Source organism: Schistocerca nitens, chromosome 9 (genome assembly GCF_023898315.1).
Source record: "Schistocerca nitens isolate TAMUIC-IGC-003100 chromosome 9, iqSchNite1.1, whole genome shotgun sequence".
In the NCBI taxonomy this organism is placed as follows: Eukaryota; Metazoa; Arthropoda; class Insecta; order Orthoptera; family Acrididae; genus Schistocerca; species Schistocerca nitens.
The window spans coordinates 89,953,091-89,964,552 of record NC_064622.1 but is presented as its reverse complement, the minus strand read 5'-3'; positions in this window follow the sequence as shown (position 1 = coordinate 89,964,552).

Below are 11,462 nucleotides of genomic sequence, written 5' to 3'. Positions count from 1 at the left end.
TAGATTCAAACAAAGGTTATGTTAAGTCTTTGGGACCGAAGTCCTTTTTTCGTAGCTATTCTGATTACACGGATATCGGTATCGAATTGGCTGTTTCGAATGGAAACATAATAATGTCTACTTGTGGGGTGTCGGGTGGAATAATAGAATAAATGTTCCTATTATTTATGCTGTTGTTTGCCATTCTCAACACTGGCTCTCTAACTACAATATTGGCAACCAGAAAGTGATTAGCAAAACGTGAAGCCTGTAATTATAATTCCTAGTGCCCACTTCATCTGAGAAATACATTTATAGCTACAGCTTATAGCTCTGAGGAATTAGGAGATTGTCTGGGATTCATACTCAAAAACCACTCTCTCTAAAATGTTCACTATATTGTGAAAGTCACAGACCAAAAAGGATCCACACAATCCAACTACCAGATCAGTTCAGAGTGTAACTTATTATGGCATCCGAGGCTGTTTAAAGCAATGATACCGACGCGACGCGACTCCCGGCACAGGTGGTGCGCTAATCAGCGTCTGGAGAGAACTGGGGCCTTTCTTTCTCCGCAGCGTTCTTATATATAAAGCCGCGGTGCGGACGGCTAAGGGAACGCCTGATCAAATCCGCTCTTCCGACTAGCCTCTGGGCTAGTAATGCACCACTTTAAGTTACCGAATAAATCATTGCTTCCTTTGCTGATGGCCGATGAAGCTCTCAATTTAAATGTGCCATCAGCACACATGTAAGTAATGATAATAAAAGTCCGACGTGACTAAGTCAAATATTTTGGGCAAGAGAATTAATTTAATTACACTACACGCAGTAGACGAGCTCTGAACTTGCCCTTTGGAGATTCGCTATCGCTGTAGTTTTATAGTTATTCAGTTAAAATTTCTTACATTCTTACATCTTTATGATTATAGCGGATCTCCCTTCTACTAAAATTTAAACATCCTAGCCTTATTTATTCGCCTACTTACTCTATCTTGCTTCCTTAATTTTTAAGACAAAAACCAGAAAATCAAAAATTTCAACTAAAATTTTAATTTGTGAGATCCAGAATACTGTTTCTACTAAATTATTATGAAAAAGGAATCTAAATATAAATTTTTAAGTTTCTAGCTCTTTTCTGTTGTGCCAATGATTTTTATAGAAAATGGTTAAGGTTACTGAACTGATATTCAACACATACTGATTTAGTATTACTCCTGACATGCTAGAAACTTTTCAGGTTATTTACTTGATTTTTAAAGTATTGCGCAACATTTATGACGTCAGAGCTAGTTACAGCGGACTAGGCTGGCACACAATGGAAAGACTGATGTGAATTTTATACGGCGTGAGTAGGCTGCTTCCCTACATACTGTCAGAGAAAAATATTCGTTAATGGTTCCCAGCGATATTAAATGTCCCTTAATATTCGCCAGCTCTGGGACGACGAGATTTCACCGAACTAGCCAGGTCTACTAAGCAAGTGTGCTGCGTACTACTTACATCAGTAAATAACAATGAGTGCCTCTAAACAGAGAAAGATATATTAGAAGCGAATCACTAACTTCACTTTTGGTTGGCCTACCGTCTTTCACACAGAGGAGATGACTGGACGATTAGGTTTTCCAACGTAGTTGTCCCCAGTTACGTAGTTGTCTCCAGTAACCACGCACCAAACGGTCACACTTCACTCGCTCTGATATTCACCCTGTTCTAACCAGCAAGTAATTGACATTTCCCGTGTTCAGCTCTCCACGAATTGTAAAGGTAGGTTCCTTGGCAAAGAGAATCCCTTTAGAAAGAACCTATTGTGCCTATATCGCATCATAACGACCCAATGTCATCCATCTTCTGCAGTCTCTCCGGTGATGAAGTAACATGTGATAAGGGTGGAAGCTGTGTTACTCAAAAATGCGAACAACGCTAGGGTGACTAATGCCCGACTCACTCGCAATTTTCGTAGAGCTAACAGGCGCCAACAGATGTAACCACATTTTTTTTATTGGCTTCTTACCGTCTGAGTAGCATTCCCATGCCTTCCCAATGATAACTGCACATACGTTGAACTGTCATTGCAGTAGAGCACGGTCTGTCGGAATACCTATGTTTGTGTAACTCAGCTGTTCTTTCAGCGTACATTCTCCATTCTCCGCAAAGAAGTAAAACATGTAGTTTGTTTTGGTTCGCGAAAGGCATGGTTTTTTTTACAAACTAACTAGCACGAGATACCCGTGAACAAGGCCGTGGAAGCTACATTCCCTCTATGTCCATTTTATGGCGGGATCGAGGCAGTGCAACACACTAATGCCTTTTCATCCGTCATGACATGGTTCCTGATTCGGGCACGAAACCACAAATTTCTGCATAAGATATCCATTAGTTTCATTTTCAAAGTGAATAATTCGTTATCTGTAAATGGTGTTATCACTACGTAACTACTAATCGGAGTTTGGAGTGAAAAACCCGTTCAATCGTCTCTTTTACAACTACGATACTAGCAGCGGACATTACTACACATCCTTTCGAAAAAGCCAAATCGATACCGCAATCCATGTAATTGTAATACTCTGAAAAGACACTCTACTTCGTATAGCGAAGACTTTCTCATACTCCATCTGGGAGGAAATAACATGCTTCTGGAGGATGTAATGGTACTTGAATTACGTAACCATTACTTCACCTCACCTCAACCTCTCGATACCAGCAATATTCTAATGTGTTTCTGTAAAATAGTTAACTTATGTCTGTGACAACATTCAGATTTGATTTCATTAATGTAGAAGTACTTTGATACATAGATATGTTTATATTGCAATGATATTATTCTTATGTGTATTTTCTTTTGTCACTATGGTCTTTGAATTACTTGTAACTCTGAATTTTGGGCTCGTAAGCGGTTATTAGAGTGTGAAGTCTTGGTCGTCATGTTGAAAAGACGCAAATTGTAGTCAGTTAATGAAATGTGAACTTTAACAGTGAGGAAGATATTTTCAAGTATGTTTTATATTGTGAAGTGATGTTGCAACAAAAGTAATAAAAAAGTAATAAAAAAGAAGTGTAACTTAAATTCGGAGTGCAGATTACTTGCAAAAGTCTAATCTTCAAGAATGGTTTATGAAACACATCTATAAATCCTCGCAGAATAACACCTAGGCCTCTTTGCATCCGAGCTTGGAATCATCACTACCTAGATTTTCGACGATTGAGCCATGAGTTCACAACGAGACCAGCGTGGGAAACACGAAAAGATGAGTGTCTAGTTTATCCATTATTTCACGAATGACTTTATTAACTGTGCTCTAATGACACCTGCCACATAATATAACTTTGTTGTTGCCCGAAAATGCAATATTTAGCAGCGTGAGCAACACTACAATCATAATTAATTTTTGACCTTGGTTGTGGTAGTGTTGTTATAAGGAGAAGCAGATACACTGACGGAAATAAAACGCAGCACTAGGAAGGAGTTGAGCGACATAAATGGAAGTTGGTACGAATGTTTCTACATCTGAAAGATTATGTCTATTCAGATTTCGCGCCAGTAGCATAAAAATGGCGCTAGTTGTACTAATGTGAGGATGCCAATCAGATTTGCTTTAAATACACGCTGTAACGGTTGTGAGCATTAGTTACCTTTGAGACTGGACGTGTAGTGCCAGTCAACAATGCCTTTAAGCCCACAAGACGCCATTATCAGCACCTCAATGAGTTTGAACGAGATCTGTAATAGGAATACCAGAAGCTGAAGGTTCCTTCTGCGGTACTGCAGAAAGACTTGACAGGAATGTAGCCACTGAGTCACTGCACATAATTTCTGGCAGCGGTGGTCACCAGAAGGTACGGTCGAGAAACATCCGGCTCGGGCGGCCACGTGGTATTTCTGAGGGAAGACCGTCGTGTTCAACGTATGGCTCCGACACTTTTTACTGCATCTGCAGCAGCAATTCGAACAGCAGTTGGCACCACAGTCTGGTGATAGTAAATAAATTTATGTATTTACTTTCCTAATTATTGTGATTGTTCCATTTGAAACCATTGTGGCTCTACGGACAACATGTGCAATATTGAAAGGTTGTTGTACTTCCAATTTTACACGATGTAAATATGCATACGGGAAGAGGAAGTTCTGGCGTGCCTTTTGCAAAGGGTTTCTTCTAATGCTGACAGATTGACGGTAACAGCGAAAGTCGAAATGATGTATCAGCGGAAGATAGCAATCTCGGTTTTCGAAGGGAAAAAAAATCAGTGTTGTCTCGCATTATTTCAGAGATTGACAGCAAAGAAAGATTAGCAAAAAAGAATGCAAAACTGTTGTTCCAATTGAAAAAAATGACAGAAGCAAAGCATCTACCAATAGGTAAACCGTTCCAGGACGACTCCTCGGTGATTACTTTAAAATGGTACGACCGATTTACTTCTCCATCCTTGAAACATTTCGAGCTAGTGCTCAAGCCACTGTGTACACTGTAATACAAAGAAAAAAGCTCGCAGAAGCGGATACAATTGTGCCTTTTGTCAAGCAGTCCTATCCCTAACTGCAGAAAGGAACAGCATGTTACCTTAAGACCAAAACTACCGACATTTGATATGCAGTGGCTCCTTTTGAGTCCACCCCCTATATGTTCGAATAATGTATGTGATACTTGTTTCTCACAATGTTCTGTCTCAATGTACGACCAATAGTGTAATAAAAGACGAAAATTCTAAACATTTAATTTGTAATATTTCGAATCAAAAGGTTGATTTCACTCGACATCGAGGTCACTAGATACAGAGCATTAACCGAGAATGTAAAAAGGATGGGGAAAGAAATCGGCCGAGCCCTTCGAAAATAATCATCCTGCCGTTTTCCTGAAACGGTTTACAGATATCGCGGAAAATCTAAATGTGGATAGCTGGATGGGGATTTGAACCATCATCGTCCCGAATGCGAGTCCAGCGGGCTAGCCCCTGCACCACCTCGCTCGGTGCAACCAGAATGCATTCGTGTTGTTCGTGTCTAGTGTTATAATCCAGCCTGGTGAGTATATAAGGGACGTGAACGGCTTCAGATGTTGAGTGATCACAGTGTAGGACACAGAGGTGCTGGGTACTAGTGTGAAATAGCAATATCACCAATTATTATTTATTTATTTATTCATTTACACGTCAAGTTCCGTAGGACCGAACTGAGGAGCAAATCTCCAAGGTCATGCAACGTGTCAGTACATGAACTTACAACATAAAAGTAATAAGACATAAAAATAATTGTTCATGAACCTGAAAAAAAGTCTGTCCATAAGTTTAAGTAAACGCTATCAGCAATACAATAAGAATCAGCCTAATTTTTCAAGGAACTCCACGACAGAATAGAAAGAGTGACCCATGAGGAAACTCTTCAGTTTCGATTTGAAAGCGCGTGGATTACTGCTAAGATTTTTGAATTCGAGTGGCAGCTTACTGAAAATGGATGTAGCAGTATACTGCACACCTTTTTGCACTAGAGTTAAGGAAGTCCGGTCCAAATGTAGGTTTGATTTCTGCCGTGTATTAACCGAGTGAAAGCTGCTTATTCTTGGGAATAAACTAATATTGGTAACAAGAAAAGACAATAAGGAATATACATATTGAGAGGCCAATGTCAAAATATCCAGACTCGTGAACAGACGACGACAAGAGGTACGTGAACTCACACCACTTATTGCCCAAACCGCCCGTCTCTGAGCCAAAAATATCCTTCTAGAATGGTAAGAGTTACCCCTAAACATAATACCATACGACGTAAGTGAATGAAAATAAGCAAAGTAGACTAATTTATGTGCAGAAGTATCACTTTTGATACCGTTCGAATAGTAAAAATTGCAGTATTACATCATAGAAGAAGATCATGAACGTGGGCTTTCCACGACAGCTTACTATCTTTCTGGATACCTAGAAATTTGAACAGTTTCACTAATTTTCTACAAGCCATGAACTGAGGTCATGTACTTCACTATTTGAAACCAAATCAATGTTGCACACAACATCCTTTACTACCAAGTTAGTGTCATCAGCAAACAGAAATATTATAGAGTTACCGATAATACTAGACGGCATATCTTCTATATAAATAAGGAACAGGGGCGGTCCCAACGTTCATCCCTGTGGCACCCCCCCCCCCCCCACTTGACAGTACCCCACTCAGATCCTACATCACAGCCATTATCAAAATTGTGAATAATGACCTTTTGCTGCCTGTTGCTGAATTAAGAGATGAACCAATGAACCAACTGTGAGCTGCTTCCCTTATTCCATAATGGTCCAACTTCTGGAGCAATATTGTGAGATCAACACAGTCAAATGCCTTAGTTTAATCAACAAATACCCCAAGCGTTCGAAACTTTTTGTTTAGCTCATCCAGTACCTCAAAGAGAAAAGAGAATATAGTATTTTCAGTTGTTAAACGACTACTAAAGCCGAACTGAACATTAGATAGCAAATCGTGTGATTTAAAATGATCAATTAACATTACATACACAGCCTTTTCGATAACTTTTGCAAACACTAATGGCATAGAAATAGGTCTAAAATGATCTACATTATCCCTTTCTCCCTTTTCATAAAGAGGCTTTACTACTGAGTAGTTTAATCGCTCAGGAAACTGACCATTCCTAAAGGAAAAATGGCAAATATGGCTAAATACAGGGCTAACATGTGCAGCACAGTACTTTAATATTCTGCTAGACACTTCATCATAACCATGAGAGTCCTTAGTCTTCATTGATATAATTATGGACTCAATCTCCCTCTTGTCTGTATCACAGAGGAGTATTTCAGACATCAATCTCGGAAAGGCATTTGCTAAGAAATTTATATGATTTCCTGTAGAAACTAATTTTTATTTAATTCACCAGCAATGCTCAGAAAAGGATTGTTAAATACTGTACATATATCTGATTTATCAGTAACAGAAATATCATTACTGCGAACTGACTTTATATCATCGACCTTGTGCTGTGACCAGACACTTCCTTCACAACTGGCCACATGGCTTTAATTTTATCCTGTGAATTAGCTATTCTATTTGCATACCACATACTCTTTGCCTTGCTATTAACATTTTTAAGCACCTTACAATATTGCTTGTAATAGGCTACTGTAGCTTAATTGTGACTACTTCTAACATTTTAATCTAATTCCCACTTTTTTCTACAAGATAACCTTATCCCACTAGTCAGCCAACCAGGCTGTCCATTACTGCTAGTACCCCGTTTAAAATGTAATGGAAAGCAACTCTCAAGGAGCATGAGAAATGTGTTATGGAAAGCACTGTATTTATCATCTATATTATCTACTCTATAAACATCTTGCCACTCTTGTTCCTTGACAAGTTTTAAAAAACTCTTTATTGCTGTTGGATTAACTTTCCTACATAGTTTGTAATTAAACATCACATTGGTTTGAGTACAAAAGCCTTTTAGTGTTAAAATTTGTGCATCATGGTCTGAAAGTCCATTCACCCTTTTACTGACAGAATTCCCATCTACTAATGAAGAATGAATAAAAATATTTTCTATGACTGTGCTACTGTACCTCTGCACCGTAGTTGGAATAAACGCAGTTTGCATCAGATCAGATGAATTCAGGAGATCTACCAACATCCTTTTTCTTGAAATACAAAATCAATATTTTTGTCACCACATATAACTACTTTCTGGTACTTCCTACAATTTGAATCAAGAACCCTCTCTAGCTTAAGCAAAAATGCTCTGAAGTCGGAGTTAGGGGACCTATAAACAACAACTATTATTAGAAGTTTAGTTTCACTAATCCGATGAGACCGATGACCTCGCTGTCTGGTCTCCTTCCCCAAACCAACCCACCAACTTAATCGTAGGTAGTGGACGTAGATTAATTATAAAATCCAAGCTAGTGGACCTTGAAAAGACTCTACGGCGTTACAGTTCAACATGTCGAACCAACTAGTGGAAGTTGGAATAGGTCATAATCCAAAGTGTCATATAAGTTTGACAATCCAAGATGCCGATGCGAGATAGGTACTGGATTTGCCCTGACGTCAGATGCCACTTATCTAAAGCTTAAAATGGGGGTGGCGCACTTGGTTTAAGTTTAAACAGTTTCTCCAAGCCCTCTGACATCACAGCTTCCTACCATAGTCCGCCCCCGGTAGCTGAGTGGTCAGCGTGACAGACTGTCACTCCTAAGGGCCCGGGTTCGATTCCCGGCTGGGTCGGAGATTTTCTACGCTCAGGGACTGAGTGTCGTGTTGTCCTAATCATCATCATTTCATCCCCATCGGCGCGCAGGTCGCCGAAGTGGCGTCAAATCGAAAGACCTGCACTAGGCGAACGGTCTACCCGACGGGAGGCCCTAGCCACACGACATTTCCATATCCTACCATAAGTTTGCAACGCAAGAGCTGTCTTGTTGAACTGGGCTTCAACTGACCTCATCTGTGAGCTGCAAGCAGTCTGTAGAGTGTGACGAAGAGGCCGTGGGACCATGTGTTGGCTGTCAGTTGCTGGCCATCTCTGTCGTGTCAGCTGCATGCTTTGACACATCTGGCGGGCCACTGTGCTTTCACCAGCACTTGCCAGTGACTAAATAAGTGTCCACCACTTGGAATCCCCCACCCAGCATTACGTGACACAGTGTAAAGGCACAACTGCAGCTCTAACTAGTGTGAATAAGTCTGCTAGCCATCGCTGTAGGACCGTTTGATACATTGCATCGGTATTTGCATACAATGTCTGATTGTCCATAGTGTGCGAGATCACTATCTTTGCCATGTCTGGTTTCGCAGGAAGTTTGTAATTCTGTTCATAGCTAAGAAACCTGAGTGGTCATGTCTGAGCCTGTCTGCTATTTTATGGTTTTTCCAATGCTGTTTATAGCTGACATATTTTCCACAACATGAATATCCACTGAACTGTCTCCAACATATTTTTCTGCTGCAGGGAGAAATTTGTTATTGACTCATCAAGAATGTAACAGAAGAAAGCACTTGCTGTTATACGTGCTATTTCTGCAACAATTTGGTGTGGCACAGTTAGTATATTTTTAGTAATCATGTGTTCATTCTATAGACTCAAATTGTTTCTAACCAACAGAGTTGTAATAGTAGATTCGAGACGAATATTGAAGCAGTTGTAAACCGTGACGCTCAATGCGAGGGAATGCTTCCCTTTGGCAAGAAGATCTTTGCGAGAATTTCGAGAGATCGAGTAGAGAAACTATCAGCGATAGGTCGGGATTGCGGCGTGAATGGTGAGACGCGTGAGAACGGGAGTCGCGACAGGAGGTTGAGAGGATTGCTGTTGGTCCACATGGGGTGTGGAGACCAATCCGTGGTCAGTCGGCTGCTGCTGCTGCTTTGGTCGGCTACGATTTCCCTTCTCTGGGGCAGTCCGTGGAGCTGCGAAGTGGTGGCCTCGTGTTGTTGATACCACTGGGTACGCTGCTCGATGGGACCAATTCCGGCGATTGAAAATGGTTAGCCTCGCTGCTCATCGGAGAAATCAGAGTGTAACGAGCAATTGTCAAGTGGCGAGTGAATGTGGTTGTGAATGGTTCTATGAATAGAGTTTAATGCTTGGATCTGTCTACGCTGGTTGAAAGTGTCACAAGTGTAACAGGCTCAAGCAAACGTTTACATGTGGCTTCGTGGTACAGCTTGGTCAGCCGAATTACATGGACTAGTCTGATTGTATTCATAAGTGTAAACACTATCTTGCCATGTCGTGCTTGCGTAATTACATATACCGATCATCATTAGTACAGACTGGCAGTAACTTGGTACATTCATGATTCATTCATGTCAACGGAGTTTAACCTTATGTCAGTGCCAATATTCCAAGCGCCCCTTTAAGCAATGTAAGCTTTGGGTGTGGCCAACTGTTGCTCTTTAGTAATGTTATAAGCTTAGACTGTTTTACTGCACTATTCCGCAGCTCCTGTAATTGGTCGCTTTTCCCCTCCACGATGTTGGGCAAGCATTTCAACTTTTATATGCCAATCCAAATGGTTTGAGGAAGTCAGGTGATGGAGGAAGGGAACTTCCCACTGCAGTAACCGTATTTGTAATATTGCTGTGACAAAAGAAGAACTGGTCGGCGCCTTGGCCTTGTATTATACACTAAGTTATGTACATAACTTTTGTGTTGAAGTTATTATGTTTAAAGGTTTCTTGAAGTGCCTCTCTTAATTTGCTGGCCACTTAAAAAATAAACTGTATTTACGTATGCGCCTGGAAGTATTTTCTTACATTCTGTGCAAGTGCACTAAATTCATCTACTGCGTTTCTATCTCTGTAAATTATTACTAGGTAGTTACTGAATGTTGGTTTTACGATCTTAGGCAGTTGTCCCTCTTGAGAAATGATTGTTTCTGAAATGAAGTGACTAACGGTCTTGTTGGTGTTGATATTCTTCATAGTACAAATTTAGTCTTTCTTTTTCTAAACTCCGATACTTGTTAGCCTTAAGTTTTGGGCACCTATTCTGGGGGCTGCAAGTAGTTCAAGATGCTGATTCCATTAATAACTGCTAGATATGTAAAGGATACATCTTTCTTAAAACACCATCATTCTGAATATTTGCTTGGGACTTGTTACAGCTATTTATGATACAAAGTTACAAACGTGTGCACTTTCTTTGAGGAGATCATTATTTTTAACATTTTAAGAGATAATTGTTCTAAAAATACTTGAGATTGTTCAAACTGACAGATCTGAAGAAATTTTCTTTTAACTTTTTAAGATTTCATTATCATAAATACATGCAGTTAGATAAGGTTGCTAGCAAATTATGTTTCGCAGTTGGCAAATAAATTTTCTGTTAAGAATTTGTAACTGTGAATGATGTAGCTTTTGTGTTACCCTTGGCGTTCCCCTTCCACACCATAGCACCTCTGCTGGCCCTTATCCTCCCTAAGGTAAAACCCTTTTCAAGTCGTTCCCCAGTTAACTGCAATGCAGCAACTACACACTGTTTTCATGAAGTTACCTGCACTACAGTGCGAAAGTAATATACACATACCAATAAATAATGATCTCAGTTAGGAAACACCAGTCATGCAGTTCACATCACTACCCTGAAGCTCAAGCAACATCTCCATTATCACACCGTTTCTTTTCATTTGCCTCTGAAAAGTTAACTTTTTCGATGAAACAGAACCCCCACACATGAAAGAGCAGACGTTCATGAATCTTATGTGCAGTAGTCATCTTAAACAAATGCATTTGACGAAGGATTGAGACGGTAGCCTTAGGTTTATAGCTGGCATGAAACTTTATGGGGTAATTTCCTGAAACTTTCTTGGCAAACTCTGAATCCCAAAGAAGAAACAGTAGCCCAATATTTCGGTGCATGTGGCATGTCCATACACGGAACTATGCATGAATTGTGTTGTCGTTTGAATAATATATATATATATATATATATATATATAAAATCTCCAGTTATATGTAAGGGTTCACAGAAAAAGTATGAAGAATGTGTATGGCA